This window comes from Sinohyriopsis cumingii, chromosome 7 (assembly GCF_028554795.1).
Source record: "Sinohyriopsis cumingii isolate HCF-2022 chromosome 7, ASM2855479v2, whole genome shotgun sequence".
Lineage (NCBI taxonomy): Eukaryota > Metazoa > Mollusca > Bivalvia > Unionida > Unionidae > Sinohyriopsis > Sinohyriopsis cumingii.
In genome coordinates, this window is record NC_142967.1 from 127,100,064 (window position 1) to 127,125,929 (window position 25,866).

Here is a 25,866-nt window from a genome sequence, read left to right on the forward strand (position 1 = left end):
GACCACTTTCTACTCCAAACAGTCCGACTTTTTGCAAAGGTTCACCTGTCTGTGTGCAGTTCGGACTGGTCTGCCTTCGATCTGAGGCCAAAAAGTATAAAGTTATTGGTGGAAAAAAATTGGGTCAAATAATTAAGTTTTTCCCTCAGTATTTTGTAGTGCTACTAGAAAGTCCAGATTATTTGGTATCATTGTCGAGCTCAAAATATCTACCTTTTTAAAATACCAGCCACTTCAGTGTATCTTAAATGACCTTGATGCTACAGAGCTCAGAAGTAAGCTACTACCTCCTGACACATAAACGAGGCGTCAGGGGTTAACGAGTTAATGAAGATCAAATGCTTCCCAATAAGAAAACTACTGCTATAAATAACTGGAAGAAGGTGAGATTTATTTAGAATAGAAATAATCAATACTGTGAGGACAGGGAACCTGCAAAAATATAAGAAACACTTATACTAAGAACGTTTTCATACTCCAGTGTAGGTTAATGAATGAATTCCTTTGATTTCTAATTTATAACAGTTACAGCATTACACTTGACCCAACCATAAGCTTCACCAAATGCAGCCATGTGCAGGAAATTAAAATGAGCATAATGAAAATTAATACAAATTTTATCAGTATTTTCAAACTCGAGAAAAACAGTGTATGCAAAGATATCCAGATATGTTAAAACCCGCAGCCGTACATTTTGATATTTACTTAATCTCCAGTTTCATTAATTTGCATTAATGTTGAATGTAATTGATTCCCATTATACACCGAAACATTATCACTGCTGATCAACTTGATAGTCTTGAAATCAATCTTCTACAGGATATGAAGGTCGAATAGAGCGGGCTTTTTCTAAAGAAAAATACTTGTTTTATTCAAGGTTGAATTTCTGAACATTAGTTGCTGTGTATAGGGAAGACACTTTTTGGAAAACTGATATCAATCTTTGAGAGTTTGTATGCCATTTCACAGCAAAAGTTTCTCCCAGATTAATTTAAATTACATGCATTATTTGCAATAGTGCCACCTGGTTCTGAATTAATGAAACGTAAATTAGGGAAAAAAAAGCCATTTGAACTGTAGGCTGTCCAGGGTTGTCAGCAGGCTTGGAGTTGTTAGCCAATGATCTGACTTAACTTTCATAATTCAAGTCTGGTTATTTTATACTTCATTCAAAATATTTGGGATGCATTAATCTAAAACAAGGTCGTCCATCATTTTTTACACTATTGGCCACATGAACCAAAAATATAAAGTTCATGGGATGGACAGATATATATATATATATATATATATATATATATATATATATATATATATATATATATATATATAATGGTATATGAAAAAAGGACCTGCTGGCCTGTAGTGTGAACTTTTTAGCACTGAGCTACATTAACCTGTCACAACTATGCAAGTTAATATTTTTATCCATTGTGACCCAACATGACATTTCATTCTTTATAATGAGCTAGTCAAAGTTTCTCCTCAGAGCATTAAAGTATTGATCAAACAATGACAGCCGCTTCTATTGATGTGTGTTAAATTCATTGTCACACTGTTGTTGATGACATGTTTTTGTTTATGTATACTTTTTGGACAATGAGGAAATGATAGCAAAGGCAACCATAGGTGAGAAAAGAGCAAAATGGATTATCAACTGTCATGTGACATTATTAGCAGTCCATTTGACCTACTTAAAATTGTCACATTCATTGTCAGTTTTTAAGGATGAGTTTACCATGGTACTTTACTTTTACTGCAGGCCTATTTGAATGCCTTAACACGTTAACCCCTGGTGAGGAGTTTATGTGGCAGGAGGTAATAGCCTACTGCCGAGCTCTGTAGCGTCAAGGTCATGTATGATACACTAAAGTGGGTGGTATTATAAACAGGTAGACAGATGTAGCTCTACAATGATACCAAATAATCTGGAATTTCTAGTTGCACTACAAAATACAGAGGGAAAAAACTCATTTTTTGGACTCGATCATTTTTCTACCCAAAATTTGCCTGTGTTCGGAATCTGATTTTGTGTTCGGATTTTAGACTTTTTGGTCTCAGATCTAAGGCAGACTGGTATGAACTGCAAACAGACAGATGAACCTTTGCAAAAAGTAGGATCAGATGGGCATTTGGAATAAAGAGTGGTCTCGATATGAAAATAATGGGTCCGTTTAGCAAAAAAAAAGAAAAGAACTCCAACTTTTACCCTTCTGCTCATGTGCGAGCCAATAGCCAATGAAAAACAATGTTTCTAACACAACTAGGCAGTATGTTATTGGAAGATCACCTGGAAGTTGGTGTTTATGATTGTATTCAGAAATAGCTTGAGTGGATAATGTATCGCAATAAATGGATAATGTATAGCAATGAGATGATAATGTATAGCAATGAGTGGATAATATATTGCAATAAGGGAATAATGTATAGCAATGAGTGGATAATGTATAGCAATGAGTGGATAATGTATTGCATGAGTGAATAATGCATAGTGGTCAGTTAAAAATGTGTAGCAAATACTTATATAAAAATAGTCAAATACTGGAAAATGTTTTATTCTTCAGAGTGTTTGGTATCTGTATGTCAATGGTTTTAGAAGTACCAATGTGTGGGGTATTTGTATGTCAGTGATTTTAGAAGTACCAAACTCCAATGGTCTAAAGATGTTCTCGAGCACTTAAATACACATTACAATAATCCTTGTCATCAGATGCACATGCTGACCATTGATTGTACTTACACTATTTTCAGACCAGTGATTGTACTTATACTATTTTCAGACCAGTGATTGTACTTACACTATTTTCAGACCAGTGATTGTACTTACACTATTTTCAGACCAGTGATTGTACTTATGCTATTTTCAGACCAGTGATTGTAATTATATTATTTTCAGACCAGTGATTGTACTTAACACTATTTTCAGACCAGTGATTGTACTTACCCAATTTTCAGAAGAGTTGTGTGCTTCTTTTTTTTTTTTTTTGTCAGCTCATTTCCTTCATGATGGTAGAATCGGATGTGGGGTATGTGTGGGTATATCTATATAAACAAATTCCTCACCATTACACTAGTTACACATATTTTTGTACACTGCATAAAAAAACAAAAATCTGAAAATATGGAATAATTTAATGGATACTCCTTTGCCAAGTTTCTGCAGGGCAGGAGGTGAAGACAGCTTAGTTTACATTTTGTCTGCACACATCCCAAAGTTTGGATGGCATTTTTTGTTTTACTAAGAACTAGTTACCTCATTGATACAAATACCATTGATGACTGAATTATGGAATGCTGAGGCAGTCTGTAGTCTTTACTGTTACAGGCCAACTGTATGTCATACTTGTGTATTTTTGGCCTTTTAGAAAACCTGTCACTACTCACTGACAGTTGATATTTGTTCTGTGGAGTTCAGAAAATATTTTTTTTTTTGCAATTGGTCAGAAGATCTCCAAGATGTCTGTGTTATGTCCAAATATTGGATTTAATTCACAGTACTGCAAGTGTCTCTTAAATTTTTACTTTGTAAATAAATTGTTTGTTGATTTTACTGGTTTCACTTCATTTATAACAATGCATGCATACATGTATATGTTCTTAATTACTCTGCATGTATCTATGATCAGTTTGAATAATTGATGATAAATATGAGACCATACAGGAAGTATGAAAACATTTTATAAAGGTAAGCACAGTGTGGCAGAGATAAATGTAGTGAGAGATCTACAAGTTATAATGCTGATTTATGCTTTCTGACCAAAGTTGCTTAAGTAGATAAAAGCCCCTGTATTTATTCAGTGTCTGGCTAACATGACATGACAACAACCTTCAGGATATACCTTGGATTACACATGCCATACATTATTATATGCTGTAGATCTACTTGTAGGTATGTTTGTCAGTGCAAATTAGAGATGAAGACAGACAGGAAAACATTTTTTTGGGAACAAGATATGTTTTCACAATGGACATCATTGGACATATCAGTGGGGCATTTATGTTTGTTTCTGACAGAGGTTTTTGTTCCCAGTCCAGACAACAACCATAAACATGTCAGTATTTCTTCAGACATGGTTTGCACCAGCCTAACACATTGGAACTCTTTATAATGTGGAAGAATTAATTGGAAATGTATGTAAAATGCTTGATTTGCTTGGTCATCAATTTAAATCCCACATGCTTTGTGAGGTAACCAGCAGTTGTCCAAGTGTAAAAATTATCTAGGCTGTTATTATGGGATGTATTTTATAAGTATAATTCATAAATATTACATAATTGATCTCAGTCCAAGGACTTGCAGTGTTTCTGAAAAAGGGACAAATTCTTGAATTTATTTTAAAATTTTTAAATCAAGAAGATTTTACTTGAAATCTGTATAGATACCATTTTGTTACGTGTACACTCATGCAGCTTGTGTTATCCATGACATTTCTTATAGATGTAGAGCTGTCAAATATACTGTGTCATCCAAGCTTCACAGACTAGAATTTTGGCATTCCTTCTGCATCCCATCCAGTGAATAACAGTCAATAATGCACAGAATGAGCACACTATCAATAATGCACAGATAGAGTACACTACCAATAATGTACAGATTGAGTATACTATCAATAATGCAGATTGAATACACTATCAGTAATGCACAGAGTACACTACCAGTAATGTACAGATTGAGTATACTATCAATAATGCACAGATTGAATACAATATCAATAATGCAGATTGAATACACTATCAATAATGCACAGATTGAGCACACTATCAATAATGCACAGATTGAGTATACTATCACTAATGCACAGATCAAGTACACTACCAATAATGTACAGATTGAGTATACTATCAGTAATGCACAGATTGAATACACTATCAGTAATGCAGATTGAATACACTATCAATAATGCAGATTGAATACACTATCAATAATGCACAGATAGAGTACACTACCAATAATGTACAGATTGAGTATACTATCAATAATGCACAGACTGAGTATACTATCAATAATGCAGATTGAATACAGTATTAATAATGCAGATTGAATACACTATCAATAATGCACAGATAGAGTACACTACCAATAATGTACAGATTGAGTATACTATCAGTAATACATAGATTAAATACACTGTCAGTAATGCACAGATTGAGTACACTATCAGTAATACACAGATTGAATACACTATCAATAAGGCACAGATTGAGTACACTATCATTAATGCACAGATTGAGTACACTATCAATAATACACAGATTGAATACACTATCAGTAATGCACAAATTGAGTACAACATCAAATAATGCAGATTGACTCCATTGTATTAATTATGCTAACATATTGCTAAATTTAGCCTTAATGTTGATAAATATTTTGTGGCTTTATAATTTTTGAAAAACCTGAACATATTCAGTTTCTTGTTTTCTTTAGAAACAAAGCACGACAAACATGCCAAAATGATCTGTGTAATGACAGACAATAAAAAAATGATCTGCATAAGAACAAAAACATCAGAATGATCTACATATTGACAGAATGATCTGCATATTGACAAAATGATCTACATATTGACAGAATGATCTGCATATTGACAAAATGATCTGCATATTGACAGAATGATCTGCATAATGACAAAATGATCTACATAATGACAAACACACCAAAATGTTGTTCTGTGTAATGACAAACACACCAAAATGTTGTTCTGTGTAATGACAAACACACCAAAATGTTGTTCTGTGTAATGACAAACACACCAAAATGTTGTTATTTGTAATGACAAACACACTAAAATGTTGTTCTGTGTAATGACAAACACACTAAAATGTTGTTCTGTGTAATGACAAAGACACCAAAATGTTGTTCTGTGTAATGACAAAGACACCAAAATGTTGTTATGTGTAATGACACACTAAAATGTTGTTCTGTGTAATGACAAACACACTAAAATCTTGTTCTGTGTAAAGACAAACACACTAAAATGTTGTTCTGTGTAATGACACACTAAAATGTTGTTCTGTGTAATGACAAAGACACCAAAATGTTGTTCTGTGTAATGAAAAAGACACCAAAATGTTGTTCTGTGTAATGACAAAAACACCAAAATGTTGTTCTGTGTAATGACAAAGACACTAAAATGTTGTTCTGTGTAATGACAAAGACACCAAAATGTTGTTCTGTGTAATGACAAACACACTAAAATATTGTTCTGTGTAAAGACAAACAATTCAAAATGTTGTTCTGTGTAATGACAAACACACCAAAATGTTGTTCTGTGTAAAGACAAACAATTCAAAATGTTCTGTGTAATGACACTCTAAAATGTTGTTCTGTGTAATGACAGAGACACCAAAATGTTGTTCCGTGTAATGACAAACACACCAAAATGTTGTTCTGTGTAATGACAAACACACTAAAATGTTGTTCTGTGTAATGACAAACACACCAAAATGTTGTTCTGTGTAATGACAAACACACCAAAATGTTGTTCTTTGTAATGACAAACACACTAAAATGTTGTTCTGTGTAATGACAAACACACTAAAATGTTCTGTGTAATGACAAACACACCAAAATGTTGTTCTGTGTAAAGACAAACACACCAAAATGTGCTGTGTAATGACAAACACACCAAAATGTGCTGTGTAATGACAAACACACCAAAATGTTGTTCTGTGTAATGACAAACACACCAAAATGCACTGTTTAATGACAATGATGCCAAAATGATCTGAAGAACAAGAAACACTCCACAATGATATTTCCTATTCTATAGACAAAACTCTATATCCTTAAATACAGATGGTGCTGGAAGATAATCAAAACATGTCTGTAGAGGCTCTGTCTGTTGTGGAATTTCAATGTATATACCTATATTTGAAAGTTAACCTTGTTTACAGCATTTTTTACATGATAAGGCCAGCCAAATAAATTTGCCAAAAGTTGGGGGTGGTAAACGGCATGCTGCCCTGGTTTAAAGATAATTTTATTAAAAAAATAACTTGGATTGTTAATAAGTTTTTACAACTTAGTACTTCCTTTCTAAGTTTATGTCCTTAAAAGTTGTCCATAATTTATTTAGTTGCTATAAATCCCATTTTAAATTTGTACACATTGGTTTCTTTTATTTAGAACCTTTTGAAACGTCCACAGATATTTGTGACACATGTACAATTATCACCAAGACATTGCCATAATTACAAATTTCAAAACCTGACTATCTGCATGGCTTGTGCTAATGGTCAAAACACACAACCATACTCCAGTATTCCCAGAAGTAGGCATTCCCGGCCCCCCCCCCCCATTTTTTTGTTGTGTAAAACATTTGCCACTCAGATCATCTTTTAACATGCTGTAGAAAGGAATGAAAAGTGAGGACTGCAGATTGTGCTAATGAGGCGTAAAGACAATCAGGAAGCAGGTTTTACATGTTACAGTCCAAAGCTTCACTCATCAAGACACAGAGTTTTAGTGCTGCTGGGAAGAAGGCATCCCCCTTAGGGTAATTCAGCTGTTGCCCCAGGCAGCAGGAGTTCTTTTGGCTGCCATAGTATCATTGAACTCAGTCACCATTGTTAATCAGCCATTGGTTGTTGTTGTTCTAGGATTTAACGCCATTTTTCAGCACAAGATGGGCTATACATGGTGGCCAGTATAACTGGTGGAGAAAGAACCCTGGAAAACCCAGGGAAGAACCACCGACCCATGAGAAGCTACTGGCAGGCTTTCCCATGTACCCATGCTAGCCGAACCTTGCACTCTAACCCATACAGACAGAGGTGATCCGGAACGGTGAGCGCTTTAGACCACTCGGCCACTCAGGGCCCCCAATCAGTCATTGGTGTTACATGTGGACCATTTGAGAACTTGAAAGACATTAATTAAAATTTGATATACTTGAGTTCATTATTTGTCTGTTCATCCTTGGTTTGAATGTAAATTTTGTACCATTTCAAACATTTATGTAAATACATTGTAAACATGAAGCTTTTGATCAAATGGAAATTTGAACTGTAGGTCTGTAATGTAAAATCAGACAGGGTGTGGTGGATTTACTTTGGCTTGGTTTAATACTCTAATGCACAGCAACACAAGTATCTTATTTTGTGGGAGGCAGTAAAGTACCTTGCCCAAGGATGTACAGTGGTAACTGATCGGAGCTGAGTCAGGGCAGGATTTGAACTCAGATTCAGTTCTTAACTGGCATGCAGATTTCTGAGTCACTATGGCTTCTAATGATATATTATGTAAAGAGATTCCAGCAGATTTGAACAATATGTGAATTAAATTGCTGACTGTGCACTTTATACTCTATAACATATCAGCATGTACAGAGATTTGGTTTTAAAAGTTGCATATTTACAGATTTGACAGATTTGACAATATTAAAATAGTATGGATACATTTGGCATTGCTTTGTTGGCAGTAAATCACCATTTACCGTACCAAGGTAGCTGGATGAATTAAAGCATGCAACCAGAAATTGGCCAATAAGCCACATGGTTTATACAAGATCTACCAGCTAAATTACTTTTATTAGATTTTTGACTACTTTTAGAGTTTATATTTGTAGCACAGAGGGACTGTTTAGATATCTTTAGTTTATCAAGTCTGGGCTGTTTGCTTCTTGAAGAAAACCTCCTCCCAAAAATTATACATACAAACTTAACAATATTCAGGAAGAATTTGCCCAAGTTCTTGTCTCGGAGTGAACTGCACCAGTTGTATGACAGGATTGTCATTATACTAAACACATTACACTTCTACACTACACTAGGTATGTCCTGATTGTCATTATATTCAACACAGTACACTTTTCCACTACACTAGGTATGTCCCGATTGTCATTATATTTGACATGTACACTTCTCCACTTCAATACAGTTGTCCAGATCATTATTATACTCAACACAGTTCACTTCTACACTCCACTAGATATTTCCTGATTGTCATTATACTCAATACATAAACTTCGACACTACACTAGGTATATCTGTCCTTATTGTCATTATACTCAACACATACACTTTTCCTCTACACTTGGTATGTCTATCCTGATTATTATTATACTCAACACAGTACACTTCTCTTCTACACTAGGTATTTCCTGATTGTCATTATACTCAACACAGTACACTTTTCTACTACACTAGGTATTTCCTGATTGTCATTATACTCAACACAGTACACTTTTCTACTCTACATAAGTCAAGATCATCATTATACTTCTCCTAATAAAATTTTGGCAAATCAGCTAAGTTAGTCCTGAAAGTACCAAAAACTGTTAAGATGAAAAATTGCAAAATTGTAAGATTAACTGGATCTTCACTTCTCAAAGATCTACTTTGTAAAACATTTGAAGAGCTCATTGGAAGAGATAATTTTTCTGTGTTAGAATGACACCTAGGTTTCTATGTTAGAATGACACCTAGGTTAGGGAAAAGTAACACTGTAATTGTGAACCATTAATTGTGGGATAGCTGTGAAACTGTAATTTAGTGAGTGGGTATATGAACATTGTCTCTTATTGTTATGAGTCTACACTCTAATAATAACAATCCTGATATTAAATCCATACACACAGAGAATATTATAGCTGTTAGTTGTTTACAGAATAATGAATTTAAAAAATCAATAATTCAGGTCAAGTAGAAATAATCTTGGTTTTGGACAAGCAAGGTTCAGTCCAACATACGATGTTAAATTACAATAGCAAATAATGAAATTAAAAAAATAAAAATACTCACAAACAAACAATGCAAATTAAATATACATAAAAGTATTATATATTTATTGAAAGGGTCATGCATTTGAAGGGTTTTAAGCCTGCTATCTTGACTCAGAACATAATGTTTCAAGACTTGAGTATCATGTATTTGACTTTTGAATGCAGATAACTCAGTCACCTTATAAGACAAAATTAAGATGGACTACTTTTTATGATGTTAAATATTCAGCTAATTGCCTTCTTGATAACATGAAATAAGGAATAATCAGGTTTCTCTGACAAAGACAATATCTGCTTTTGTTAAGAATGCAAACCTAGTGGTAGTGTATGACACCTTTGTCTAGAGAATCATGATTCATGAATAAGTGTGAATACGTTTCCTGAGAATCATGATTCATGAATAGATGTGAAGTTACCTTCAGATAATCATGAGTGATGAATAGGTGTGAATTCATTTCCTGAGAATCATGAGCAAATAGGTGTGAAGTCACTTCCAGAGAATAATGAATCAAGAATTGTTGTTTTACAACTCTATGGTCTTAAACTATGCAACAGACAGAAGGTTAATCAACAAGTTTAATAAAATCAACAACATTTTTTATTTCTCTAACTTACAAAGTGAAATTTAAATGAAACTTACAGTATTGTTAATTAAATCCTAAATAATCCTAAACATTTTATCACAAATTAAAAATATAATCCAGAATGTCTTTGAATAAATCTTCAGTAATACCACGGTAGTGTTTTAAGCCATAAAGCTACTGAGCACTTTGTAATTTCAATGAATAGTTTAAATACATAAATTCCTCTCAGATCATAGCTGAATGCAACTATAAACTCTGATCATAGTTTCCCAAAGACTTATATTGAATGGAAATGAAAAATTGTTTGCTTAGTCACATTTGTATACAGAATGTCACATGGCCTATGATGCATTTGTATTTTCTGGAAGATGTATGATTTCTTATAGAAATATTCACTAATTTGTAGACAGTGTTTGGTCTTAAATCCAAGTAAGCATCATAAAAAGAAATCAGATGGACACAACCCTTAGCCATGACAGTAATCAAGGCAGCCAAAACTCAACCCTCAATCACGGACAAAGGTCAAGCACACAATATAAATTGAATATACATAACCAGTGTGAAGTCATTTCCAGAGAATCATGACTTGAATAGGTGTGAAGTCACTTGCAGAGAATCATAATTAATGAATAGGTATGAATTCATTTCTAGAGAATCTTTAGTCAGGAGTAGGTGTGAAGTTCCAGAAAATCTTGATTCATGAATAGGTGTGAAGTCATTTTTATAGAAGCATGATTCATGAATAGGTGTGAAGTCATTTTTATAGAAGCATGATTCATGAATAGGTGTGAAGTCATTTTTATAGAAGCATGATTCATGAATAGGTGTGAATTCACTACAGAGAATCATGAGTAATGAATAGGTGTGAAGTCATTTCTAGAGAATCTTTAGTCAGGAGTAGGTGTGAAGTTCCAGAAAATCATGGTTCATGAATAAGTGTGAAGTCATTTCTAGAGAATCACTAGTCATGAATCACTAGTCATGAATAGGTGTTAAGTCACTTTCAGCGAATCATGATTCATGAATAGGTGATGTTACTTCCAGAGAATCATTAAAGAAACATGGGTGATGAATATGTATGAAGTCACTTTATAACTTAATACAAAGAATTTTTTTACATTTATATTTTGCAGAAAAGATCATGCAAATTTGTTCCTTGTAGACATTTATCAGTGCAAAACTGGCAGCATCAGACCATTACAATACAGGAACATTGTTATCAGCACCATTTCACATTTATTTCTCACTGTTGCTTCCATACAAGCAAACCCCTTCCTATTTTAATTTGCAGAATAAAAAATAATTTCAATTAATTTGACACATTACACATTATTATTGGGCAGCTTCCTTTGAAATTTATTGAAACCCCAAGAGCTTTAAGCCCTAAACTGAATTCTTGATGACAGTAAGCTAATTAAAAGCTTCAGAATCAGGTTCTGAGCTAATTTTGGGTTGCTCCATGAAGGGTATTGACACCACACATTATTTACATCAATTTAATGTACAAACTTCCTGTAGCAGCCATCTCTGTAAGGCAAATATCCTTTGACAGTCACATTTTAGGACCCAGATTAATGCATTTCATTTAAAATTAACCTCTGTATTACAGCCATTTCTGCATTACACCAAGCTTTAATTAGTCCCTAAGGTGGCTCTCTTATACAGGTTTAATTATGCAGGAGTTTTAATATATATATATATATATATATATATATATATATATATATATATATATATATATATATATATATATATAATGTTAGTTTTGGCAAAATAAATCACATAATTTTTAGTTTGGCAAAATAAATCACATAATTTTTAGTGAGTATAAAATCGAAGTTGATTGAGTAAGAAAAGTAATTTTAGCTGAAAAAAGATTATTATGGCTAAAATTAGGTGATGAAAATAGTATATGATAGAAATGCCAATAGGTGTCTAGACAGACAATTCTTCAAGTTTATGGGGGGGGGTTGTTCGGTACCAATCCTTTCATAAGAACCATGTTTGTGCTACTGATGTATTACCATCCAATAAACATACATGTCCCTAGATATGTTTTGCTAAGGATGTATTACCAGTGAATGAACAGACATGTCCTTAAATGTGTTATGCTAAGGATGTATTACCAGTGAATGAATAGACATGTCCTTAAATGTGTTATGCTAAGGATGTATTACCAGTGAATGAATAGACATGTCCTTAAATGTGTTATGCTAAGGATGTATTACCAGTGAATGCATAGACATGTCCTTAAATGTGTTATGCTAAGGATGTATTACCAACAAGTGAACATATGTACCCAGATATGTTACGGTTAAGAAAATGTTTTATTGATATTTTGTTAACATATTCCTCTTTGTTGGCACTGATTCATGTTGTGTATGGTGTCATAAAATCTTATGTTGGAATAAAAAGACAATAGTTTATTTCACATGTGTTTATTGCATCTTATCGTTAGAATTCTACCAATTGTTTGAATTTTGGTAATTCACTGAAATATAACAATGCCATTGTTCCAAAATTAAAAGATTAACTAAAATATAATGGTGCAAAAATAATATCATTTACAGTACATTTACAGCTTCTGGTTTGTCAGCTGTCATGCTGTTCCATAAGAAATCAAAAAACTGTTAGTATGATAGCTGTCCTAATGGAACTTGCTAATCAGAATGAAAGTGACAGCTTTGGTTGCAAATTTTTTAACAGCCTATAATGAGCATGGCCTGAATTTATAAGAACTGCTAGTTTCCACACCCATTAGTGACTTAGTAATTCAGTCTTCAATTGAGGCCTTGTAAACCGGAGACTTCTGTAACTGCCTGTCGATTTTGTCATTAAGAACGGGGAAAGCTATTGAGAAAATATGATACCAAACTAGAAAATAGTGGAAATAAGTTAAAAGGCATGTTACATTTATATGAACTGTTTTTTGTTTCTTGGCAATTTGGATGCAGCCTAATAATACATCAGAAAAAAGAATAAATGTTACCGTATATGCTTGTGCTTAATGTATAATAATTTTACCATATATGCACGTGTATGTTTAACGATATTAATGTGTAATAATCTGTTACAATATGATTATGCTTAATGTGTGTAATCTATGTTACAGCATATGCTTGTGCTTAATGTGTAATAATCAGTGTTGCCATATATGCTTGTGCTTAATGTGTAATAATCAGTGTTGCCATATATGCTTGTGCTTAATGTGTATTAATTAGTATTGCCATATATGCTTGTGCTTAATGTGTAATAATCAGTGTTGCCATATATGCTTGTGCTTAATGTGTAATAATCAGTATTGCCATATATGCTTGTGCTTAATGTGTAATAATCAATGTTGCCATATATGCTTGTGCTTAATGTGTATTAATCTGTTACCATATATGCTTGTGCTTAATGTGTATTAATCTGTTACCATATATGCTTGTGCTTAATGTGTGATACATAGTGTTACGGTGTATGCTTGTGTGTAATGTGCAACTTTGAACAGTATAGAACCAAAGCTATCATGGGAAATAATGCCAGCTGTTCTGGGTCTGCATTGTATATGCTTAACATGGTCCCAGTTGTTAACAGTGTAGAGCCAGATATCTCATTGCTGATATATCAGCAGGCCTGGGTCCATGTTGTATGTGTGTAACATGGTCCAGTTGTGAACAGTGCAGAGCCAAAACCATCATTGCAGATAATACCAGAATATTCGGGATCACTATTTAAAGTACACCAAACTGTCAATAGTTGAGAGTCATCTACTAATACAAATAAAACATTTGGGTTTATGTTGTATGTTCTTAATATACATCATGTGTAAATAACATAAAGTCAGATCATTATTTACAAATATCTGTATGCATGGATATACCGGTACATGGCGTTTATCATTATGTACAAATATCTGTATGCATAGATATACCGGTACATGGCATTTATCATTATGTACAAATATCTGTATGCATGGATATACCGGTACATGGCATTTATCATTATGTACAAATATCTGTATGCATGGATATACCGGTACATGGTGTTTATCATTATGTACAAATATTTGTATGCCTGGATATACCAGTACATGGCATTTATCATTATGTACAAATATCTGTATGCATGGATATACATGGCGTTTATCATTATGTACAAATATTTGTATGCATGGATATACATGGTGTTTATCATAATATACAAATACTTTACAATACAAATCATTCTAAGAAAAGAGAAGCAGTCACTTGGCATTGTCAGGAAAATTTATAATTAAAATTTAGGAAAAAAATGTGTGTTATTACTGGATATTGTTTGAATCTGAAAATAAACATGGTTGTACAGTTAAAGAGGCTGCATTTTATGTTGATATATACACAGCTGGTTGTACAGTTTGAGGCTGTATTTTATGCTGATCATATATATATATATATATATATATATATATATATATATAGAGAGAGAGAGAGAGAGAGAGAGAGAGAGAGAGGGAGAGAGAGAGAGAGAGACATACATACATACATACATACATACATACTTGCATAGAGTTGGTTTGGAAATCAACAGTTTCGTTGACAGGAAAGTCAAAAGACAGGCCCAATTTGATGGCAAATGGGTTTTTGTATTTTGGCCTTTTATACCTTAGCTGCTAACAGCTTAAAGCTGTAAATGTCTTGTAACTTGGATTCAAAGTCAGTTTTATGTTAAGAGCCTTGTGCCTTAACCTTTTATGGAATATAAAGACCCCTCTGTATTTGTTTAGCTTGCTGGGGGCTACACTTCACTAAAGCTCAGCTGAAAAATATTGTCTGATTTGATGTAGATTTTCACAGGCTGGTGGGTGCTTGGATTAAAGGAAGGAAACATGATATAAATCTCATTATTATGGATATCCATGAGGCAGTAATTGAGCTAGCCAGACAGACATTTTCTCTCTCATAACATTTAAACGACATATGTCATTAAGTTGTTTTGTTTGACACATTGCACTGTATTCTGTGTATTTCTTACATGTGTACTATTGTCCTTGAAGACTGCAAATAGATCTAGGGGTAGGGGTTTTCAAATAGGTATAGAGGATGGGGTTTTCAAACAGGTATAGAGGTAGGGGTTTTCAAATAGGTATAGAGGTAGGGGTTGTGAAATAGGTATATAGGTAGGGGTTTTCAAATAGGTATATAGGTATGGGTTTTCAAATAGGTATATAGGTATGGGTTTTTCAAATAGGTATATGGGGTAGGGGTTTGCAAATAGTTCTAGGAGATGGAGTTCATATTTCTTGACATTCATATTTTTGTCATGGAAGGGTGCATACTGGGATAATTGTAGGGGTAGGGGATCATTTTTGGGCAGTTGTACCTTTCTCTTTAGAAGGCATCATATTCAGATAGGGACAGGGGAATGGGTTAATTTTCCTTCGCATTTTTATCATTGTCCTTGAACGCTGCTTATTTTGGTAGGGATAGGTGTAGGGTTGTATATTCCTTGGCACTTGTACCTTGTCCTGGAAGGCTGCATACAGGGATACGGTAGGGGTGTATATTCCTTGGTGCTTGTACCTTTGTCCTACAAGGCTGCATGCAGGGTTTAGGGGGTAATGGATGATATTCACTGGCACTTGTACCATTATCTTCAAATGAATACATATAGGGATATTGGTAGGGGTTGATATCCCTTGGTATTTTTTACCACTGTCCTCACACATTGGGGTAGAAATAGGATTAGGGCTTGATATCCCTCAGACTGTATACCATTGTCCTCAAAAGCCATTCATTGGTGTAGGGACAGGAAAAGGATAGGGGATGATATCCCATGGCATTTTTTACCATTGCAGGCTATACATTGGGGTAGGGGTTGATATCCCATGGCATTTTGTACCATTACAGGCTACACATTACTCTGAGCAAGTCATTGCAGTGACAGGTGCTGTATTATCAAATCTTACTCAGAGCAAGTCATCACAGTGACAGGTGCTGTATTGTCAAATCTTACTCAGAGCAAATCATCGAAACGAGTGGCTGTGTTGTTGTAATTGTATTCAGAGCAAGTCATTGAAGTGACTGATGCCTGTTTTGGCTAAGTTTTACACAGCACATCTTTCAAGTAAATAGATCCTTGTGTTGATGAAGTTTATACAGAATACCTTTCAGGTAATGCTTGCTTGTGTTGATGACATTTTACACAGCATATCATACAGGTTTTTTTATTTTATCCTTGTGTTGATGAAGTTCACACAGCACATCATACAGGTGATAGATGCTCTTGTCTATAAAGTTTTACACAGCAAACCTTTCAGGTGATGCTTGCTTGTGTTGATGATGTTTTACACATCACATCATACAGGTTTTTTTATTTTATCCTTGTGTTGATGAAGTTTACACATCACATCATACAGGTGATAGATGCTTGTTCTGATGAAGTTCTACACAGCACATCATACAGGTGATAGATGCTTGTGTTGAAGTATTACAGTATTTATGTCTTGTCTCACTGGTTTTGTTGACTCATGTGTTGTTGATATTTATTTTTATAGTCACATAGTCTTGTCATTATTTTCAAAATCAGGCACTACTTCATACATTATGTATCTATTTTCTATACTTCTTACATTATGTATCTATTTTCTATACTTCTTACATTATGTATCTATTTTCTATACTTCTTACATTATGTATCTATTTTCTATACTTCTTACATTATGTATCTATTTTCTATACTTCTTACATTATGTATCTATTTTCTATACTTCTTACATTATGTATCTATTTTCTAGTTGTGGAACTTAATTGGCTTTGGTTTAAGATTAGATGCTGACATGTTATCTACATACACTCTGAACAATATTGGCCCTGGTTATTTTCTTGGGATGTTTATTGTCAATAAAAACCTGCAAATGTAGGTAGTGTAGGATAGGTCATGCTTATTGGCCTTACTGCACCAGCTGTTGTTTACAGAGGTTCTTAGCATATCCCCAGATAGTCCAGGCCTGGTAATTACTGCTCTGGCTACACATAGCACATAAAACTGATATGATTGTGATGGCCACTTTTGTTTGTAGCTCATAAAACTGACCCCTTGAAGAGGGGAACTGCCTACCACTGTAATCTTACCATTTAAGCCTTACACATTATGCTCTTGGAAAGAAGTCAATCATTGCTTTGGGGGAGTGGTGTTTGTGGCAATGTGTGGAGCGTGGTAGTTTGTAATGATGTCTACCACTGAAGCACCATGCCGCAAACATGTCGTATGATGTCTCACCCAATCACATTGTCCTAACAAAAGACTGACCAGTCCTAACACTAACCTTTTAATGCTGATGACAAGTGAGGGAGCTGCTGGTTCTATTTATTTAAGTTTTTGGTATGACTTGGCTGGGTGGATGTTCTAACCATTTTGGGAACCAGAACGGTCCCATGTGTCGAGGGAGAGAGAAAGAGAGTAAACTGAAATAAGTACAGTATATAAAGTGGTTATATATATTTAATAGTAGCAGTTAGAAATGTCTATATAGTAAGCCATTGTCAGGCACATTAAGTTTTGGAAGAAGATGGAAATGAAGCCTTTTGAAGATTTTATGGAGATAGATTTATTTACTGACTGATCTTTTAAAAAACTAAAATCATCCAGTTTATTTGTTGACTGGTATTCCAACCAATTGTGTTGACTGGTATTCCGACCAGTTGTGTTGACTGGTATACCGGCCAGTTGTGTTGACTGGTATACTGACCAATTGTATTGACTGGTTTACCAACCAATTGTGTTGACTGGTGTACTGACCAATTGTGTTGACTGGTGTACCGACCAGTTTATTTGTTGACTGGCATACAGACAAATTTTGAAGAGACTATACCTATTATGTGGCCATAATATTTTCTTTCTGTATTATAAATTATTTAATCATGGGTAAATTACTTTGGTCTGGACTTCTCCAACTAGGGTTGAGGTTATTATTGTGACAAATTATTCATTGTAATTAATTTATTAGCAAACACAATGTATATTGAATAATCTTGATCTTTTGTAAATGCCAATTTTAGTGGTTTTCTTTAGCTGCTACTCATGTCTTACTTCTTATGAATATACTTATTTACATAACCTGTAATGTAATGATGGATGAAGCAATTTTATGCCAGTTGGTACATATGTTGTAGCACTTATCTGTAAATGTCATGATGGATTTTATGCCATTGGTAAATACCACATAGCACTTATCTGTAAATGTCATGATGGATTGAAGGCCATTGGTACATACCATGTACCACTTATCTGTAAATGTCATGATGGATTTTAGGCCATTGGTACATACCATGTGCCATTTGTCTGAAATATCATGATGGATTTTAGGCCATTGGTACATACCATGTACCACTTGTCTGAAATACCATGATGGCTCTTAGGCCATTGGTACATACCACACAGCACTTATCTGTAAATGTCATGATGAATTGTAGGCCATTGGTACATACCACATAGCACTTATCTGTAAATCTCATGATGGATTGTAGGCCATTGGTACGTACCATGTACCACTTGTCTGAAATATCATGATGGATTTTAGGCCATTGGTACATACCGTGTACCACTTGTCTGAAATATCATGATGGATTTTAGGCCATTGGTACATACATTATAGCACTGTTCATTTTTTGCAGACTTTTAGTTTCATTTCTGTGCAACAAAATTATATTACAAACAAATTCACTTTACTATTGTACAATATTTCCATCACATTCTTTCAATCAGTAGATTTGAATCAGGCTTATGGGAGTTTTTGATACTGTTATGTCATTTTCAGAAGTTATCCATGTTTCTTTTGTAATCTTCAGTTTGGGGGATTCATTGGTTAAACATGTTTACCCTGTCTGATAGGTTTGCTGTCATTCTGATGTAAGGCATTTGTAGGAAGATAAGTGTCTGTCCTAATGACTTTATCCCCTAATAGGTGTGGAGAACAGCACTTTACACCATAATTATTTTATGAAACTGTATGTATCTATACATTATCACCCTCTGGGCAGACTTTAAATGTTAAATTATTTCTTGCCATACTGAATTCATTTACAAAAATTAGGTTTTGGACCATCAATAAAATAATGCCTTTTAACATTCACTTTGATAAGAAGCCAATTGCATGTAACATATTAAAATTGTCTACATCTCTGAAAAGGGGTGGAGTTTTTAAAGTGAGTGGGAAGGTATCAGTCTGGACTAATTTTATATAAGGTTCTGATTATCACTTCTACTGCCATATCTATCCATAAGTCAACCATGATTGTTTTTTTTTTTTGTACACACATACATTGCTATCCAGGTCAATACTTCCTATGAATTTCAAGGTCAGTCAGCTATGACCTTTTTTAGAGATGAACTTGATCTTATGACTCTTCTGTCACAAAAATGTACTTTTAATAACATTTAGACTGGTACATTTTTGTAGGGACATACAGTTAAACCATTTAGACTGGTACATTTGTGTGGGTACATAAAGATAAACCATAGACAGGTACTGTTGTGTAGGGACATACAGTTAAACCATTTAAACTGGTACATTGGTGTATGGACATACAGTTAAATCTTTTAGACTGATACATTTGTGTGGGTACATAAAGTTAAACCATAGACAGGTACTGTTGTGTAGGGACATACAGTTAAACCATTTTGATGGGTACATTTGTTTAGGAACATACTGTTAAATCATATATACTGGTATATTTGACAAGGGACATATAGTTAAACCATTTAAACTGGTACCTTGATGTAGGGACATACAGTTAAACCATTTAAACTGGTACATTGGTGTAGGGACATACAGTTAAACCATTTAACCTGGTACATTGGTGTAGGGACATACAGTTAAACCATTTAAACTGGTACATTTGACAAGGGACATACAGTTAAACCATTTAAACTGGTACATTGGTGTAGGGACATACAGATAAACCATTTAAACTGGTACATTTGACAAGGGACATACAGTTAAACCATTTAAACTGGTACATTTGTGTAGGGACATACAGTTAAACCATTTAAACTGGTAGCTTGATGTAGGGACATACAGTTAAATCATTTAAACTGATACATTTGACAAGGGACATACAGTTAAACCATTTAAACTGGTACATTGGTGTAGGGACATACAGTTAAACCATTTAAACTTTTACATTGGTGTAGGGATATACAGTTAAACCATTTAAACTGGTGGCTTGATGTAGGGATATACAGTTAAACCATATAATCTGGTACATTTGACAAGGGACATAGAGTTAAACCATTTAAACTGGTACGTTGGTGCAGGAACATACATTTAGATTATTTAAACTGGTACATTGGTGTAGGGACATACAGTTAAACGATTTAAACTGGTACATTTGACAAGGGACATACAGTTAAACCATTTAAACTGGTACATTGGTGCAGGAACATACATTTAGATTATTTAAACTGGTACATTGATGTAGGGACATACAGTTAAACCATTTAAACTGGTGGCTTGATGTAGGGATATACAGTTAAATCATTTAAACTGGTAGCTTGATGTAGGGACATAGAGTTAAACCATTTAAACTGGTACCTTGATGTAGGGACATACAGTTAAACCATTTAAACTGGTACATTGGTGTAGGGATATACAGTTAAACCATTTAAACTGGTAGCTTGATGTAGGGACATACAGTTAAACCATTTAAACTGGTACTTTGATGTAGAGATATACAGTTAAACCATTTAAACTGGTACTTTGATGTAGGGATATACAGTTAAACCATTTAAACTGGTAGCTTGATGTAGGGACATACAGTTAAACCATTTAAACTGGTACTTTGATGTAGGGATATACAGTTAAACCATTTAAACTGGTACATTGATGTAGGGATATACAGTTAAACCATTTAAACTGGTACATTGATGTAGGGATATACAGTTAAACCATTTAAACTGGTACTTTGATGTAGGGACATACAGTTAAACCATTTAAACTGGTACTTTGATGTAGGGATATACAGTTAAACCATTTAAACTGGTAGATTGATGTAGGGACATACAGTTAAACCATTTAAGCTGGTACACTGGTGTAGGGACATACAGTTAAACCATTTAAACTGGTACATTGATGTAGGGATATACAGTTAAACCATTTAAACTGGTACTTTGATGTAGGAATATACAGTTAAACCATTTAAACTGGTACATTGATGTAGGGATATACAGTTAAACCATTTAAACTGGTACTTTGATGTAGGGATATACAGTTAAACCATTTAAACTGGTACTTTGATGTAGGGACATACAGTTAAACCATTTAAACTGGTACTTTGATGTAGGGATATACGGTTAAACCATTTAAACTGGTAGGTTGATGTAGGGACATACAGTTAAACCATTTAAGCTGGTACATTGGTGTAGGGACATACAGTTAAACCATTTAAACTGGTACATTGGTGTAGGGACATACAGTTAAACCATTTAAACTGGTACATTGGTGTAGGGACATACAGTTAAATCATTTAGACTGGTATCTTGATGTAGGGATATACAGTTAAATCATTTAAACTGGTACGTTTGTGTAGGGACATACAGTCCAGGTTTGGGGAGCAGGCTGGGAGCAGCTTGTTTTATAGTAATGTTGAGAGGTGTTCTTCAAGTAAAATTTTGGCTAATTTGGGTGCATACCTATGCCATATAAAATCTCACTGTTGTGGTAGAACTGATCTCCTTAGGTTACTGGGCATTTCAGCACATCTGTCAAATCAATGTAATATATAAGGTCAAGACTTTTCTTAATTAGCTAAGGTCACAATTTTTCTTAATTAGCTAAGGGCAAGATTTTCCTTATTAGAGAACTGTCTTCAAAAGTATATAATTACTGGTGCTTGTTTATACCAGTCCCTGGTTATACCATATTTAGTTGTGCATAGCATGTACCTAAATATGATTAAGGGTTTAAGCTGTTCCCATGAAATCATCTACAGACGGTAACATTAGATAAGGGTCTAATCTGTTCCCATGAAATCATCTGCAGATGGTAACATTAGATAAGGGTCTAAGCTTTTCCCATGAAATTATCTACAAATGATAACATTAGATAAGGGTCTAAGCTGTTCCCATGAAATTATCTACAAATGATAACATTAGATAAGGGTCTAAGCTGTTCCCATGAAATCATCTACAGACAGTAACATTAGATAAGAGTCTAAGCTGTTCCCATGAAATAATCTACAGATGGTCTACAAATGATAACATTAGATAAGAGTCTAAGCTGTTCCCATGAAATCTTCTACAGATGGTAACATTAGATAAGAGTCTAAGCTATTCCCATGAAATTATCTACTGATGGTAACATTAGATAAGGGTCTAAGCTGTTCCCATGAAATCATCTACAAATGATAACATTAGATAAGGGTCTAAGCTGTTCCCATGAAATTATCTACAGATGGTAACATTAGATAAGGGTCTAAGCTGTTCCCATGAAATTATCTACAGATGGTAACATTAGATAAGGGTCTAAGCTGTTCCCATGAAATTATCTACAGATGGCAACATTAGATAAGGGTCTAAGCTGTTCCCATGAAATTATCTACTGATGGTAACATTAGATAAGGGTCTAAGCAGTTCCCATGAAATTATCTACAAATGATAACATTAGATAAGGGTCTAAGCTGTTCCCATGAAATCATCTACAGATGGTAACATTAGATAAGGGTCTAAGCTGTTCCCTTGAAATTATCTACAGATGATAACATTAGATAAGGGTCTAAGCTGTTTCCATGAAATTATCTACTGATGGTAACATTAGATAAGGGTCTAAGCTGTTCCCATGAAATTATCTACAGATGGTAACATTAGATAAGGGTCTAAGCTGTTCCATTAAATTATCTACAGATGGTAACATTAGATAAGGGTCTAAGCTGTTCCCATGAAATCATCTACAGACGGTAACATTAGATAAGGGTCTAAGCTGTTCCCATGAAATCATCTACAGACGGTAACATTAGATAAGGGTCTAAGCTGTTCCCATGAAATCATCTACAGACGGTAACATTAGATAAGGGTCTAAGCTGTTCCCATGAAATTATCTACAGATGATAACATTAGATAAGGGTCTAAGCTGTTCCCATGAAATTATCTACAGATGATAATATTAGATAAGAGTCTAAGCTGTTCCCATGAAATCATCTACAGACGGTAACATTCGATAAGGGTCTAAGCTGTTCCCATGAAATTATCTACTGATGGTAACATTAGATAAGGGTTTAAGCTGTTCCCATGAAATCATCTACAGATGATAACATTAGATAAGGGTTTAAGCTGTTCCCATGAAATCATCTACAGATGATAATATTAGATAAGGGTCTAAGCTGTTCCCATGAAATTATCTACTGATGGTAACATTAGATAAGGGTTTAAGCTGTTCCCATGAAATCATCTACAGATGATAATATTAGATAAGGGTCTAAGCTGTTCCCATGAAACCATCTGCAGATGGTACATCAATGACTTGTCAGTCAGTGTATAAGTCTTTAAAAAATGGTACATTTTTGTTAACCTGACCAACTCTTTCTTTTCCCTACTGTGGGTTATTTTGCATTTTAGTTGGAAAATTCTATTTTTGTGGGATATTTGACAATTTGTTTGTCTTGTCCACCATATCATGTTCTCTTTCCTGTCATATTAAGGTAGGTATTTTTAGCTCTTTCAGAAAAAAATAATTATTACAGGTATGAAGAAATGCATTCACTCTTGGAGATGTTAGTGAGTGCAAGTTGTGAACCACTTTTTAAATGTAGGTGGGAACAAAATAAAATAAAAAAAATCCTACCTATTGACCCTAGCTTTTTAAATGTCTTTTTTATACAGTTGTAGAAGAAATGTGTTATTCTTTTTAAAGGCAGATATGTATTTAAGATGTGCAAATTAAATATGGCTGAAAATGGTATCCAGTAAGAGCTAATACGTATGTACTGCTCTCACCACCACCCCCATCCACCAAGAAGACTGGTATGTAGAATGGGCCTACCAACCATGTTGTAAGATGTGACTAACAGGCAAGTTGATTGCCTTGGGATTTGTGGCTTTGATGCTGTTTACACTAAAAAGTTAACTTGATTGACTTGGGATTTTGTTGCTTTGATGTTGTTTGAACTAAGGCAACTTGATTTTGCACTGGGATTTGTTGCTTTGATATTGTACAAACAGAGAATGTTTTTGAACTTTCTTAATAGTGTATCAAAACCTGTACTTATTATTTTACTTTTTTTTGTCTTAATCATTGATTTATTTCCCTTTGTTATGACCAGAATTTCCATTGCATTATATAATCACAATTGTGATGATGTGCAGTTCTATTTGTTGATGCATATGTACTTGTACCCTTTCTGAGTGCCAGTTATTGTGAAAATTATATTTTCTGTTTGTGCACTTTTGACACATTATTAGCTATATCAGGATGAGGAAACTATGGTTAGGTGCCTTTTGGCAGGACACACCAAGGCAGACGATCGGGTAGGGATTTAGCCCAATTAACGTTGGTTTACAAGTCCAGTACAGTACCGAATGATCTACTAGGACTATAGTCTGATAAATCAGCCCATCACCCATGATGATATTGATTTTTGGGTGAGAGGCTGATATCACATATTCATTAAAAGCTGCAATTATCTGCATTCAAATTTGGCTGCACAAATCGGTGTATATGTCATACACTTACCGGTATTTCTTGTGGCTGTGCAGCTACCATCGGCTGAAGGGTTCATTGGTGACATGTAGATTATATTTCCTGAGAAAATCATATGTTAGGTGACATGTAAATCCAGCTGGAATAGCTCAACCATCTGTCCTTTGGCCCTTTTGAATTTCGCGCTTGATAAGGCTGTTAACAATTAGTGGTGTGTGTCTAAAGTTTATGCGGGTTTGTTCCAGAATGATTTGCATGCAGCAAATTGCATGTTTTAATGAACAGGTGACATCAGACCCACAATATCATACATCAGTATCAACACAGATTTGTGGGGTTGATTTATCAGACTACCAGGACTCCTTAAAGACATTAGTTGCTGAATGTGCCAGGCCACATCAAACATTGTTTTGCATATGCTTTCGTACTTTGGGTCTAGCCTTATAGGATGGTGTCAGTCATTTATCCAGCCTCTGTTCACTTACCACTGCAGTATGGTGTATTAATTGCAATTTAGTTGTTTAAGGCAAAATAAAAGTGAAATCATTTCATTAAACTATAGCCATGTAGAGATTCACTACACCCCTACCATCTTTGTACTAGCTAGTTGCACAGTTTACATGTGCAATTGAGGTTGCCAAGGTGGAGAGTGTGGAGGCAAGTAGCCCCTTTGTGCCTCCACGATGGCTAATGAGTCAGGGAGTTAAAACCACTGATAACTGGTTGATAGTGTTTTTACAAGCCAAACATTTTGGGTGACATTGCAGCATTAATGTAAAACCAGTTGATACAAAAAATTAAGTATGCGACGTGGCAACTAGTCACAAATCTGCATCACATATTTCGTTATCATTAGTTAGATAAGTGAGGTTTTTGCTCATATTTAGACCCTAAATATTGCCCT

General features: G+C 34.3%; 1 protein-coding gene across 5 annotated transcripts in view; it reads left to right on the forward strand.

Annotated features, from left to right (window-relative positions):
• LOC149796087 (roundabout homolog 2-like) overlaps nt 1-25,866 on the forward strand; it is a 394,782-nt gene that overhangs the window by 210,822 nt on the left and 158,094 nt on the right. The window lies entirely within an intron of this gene.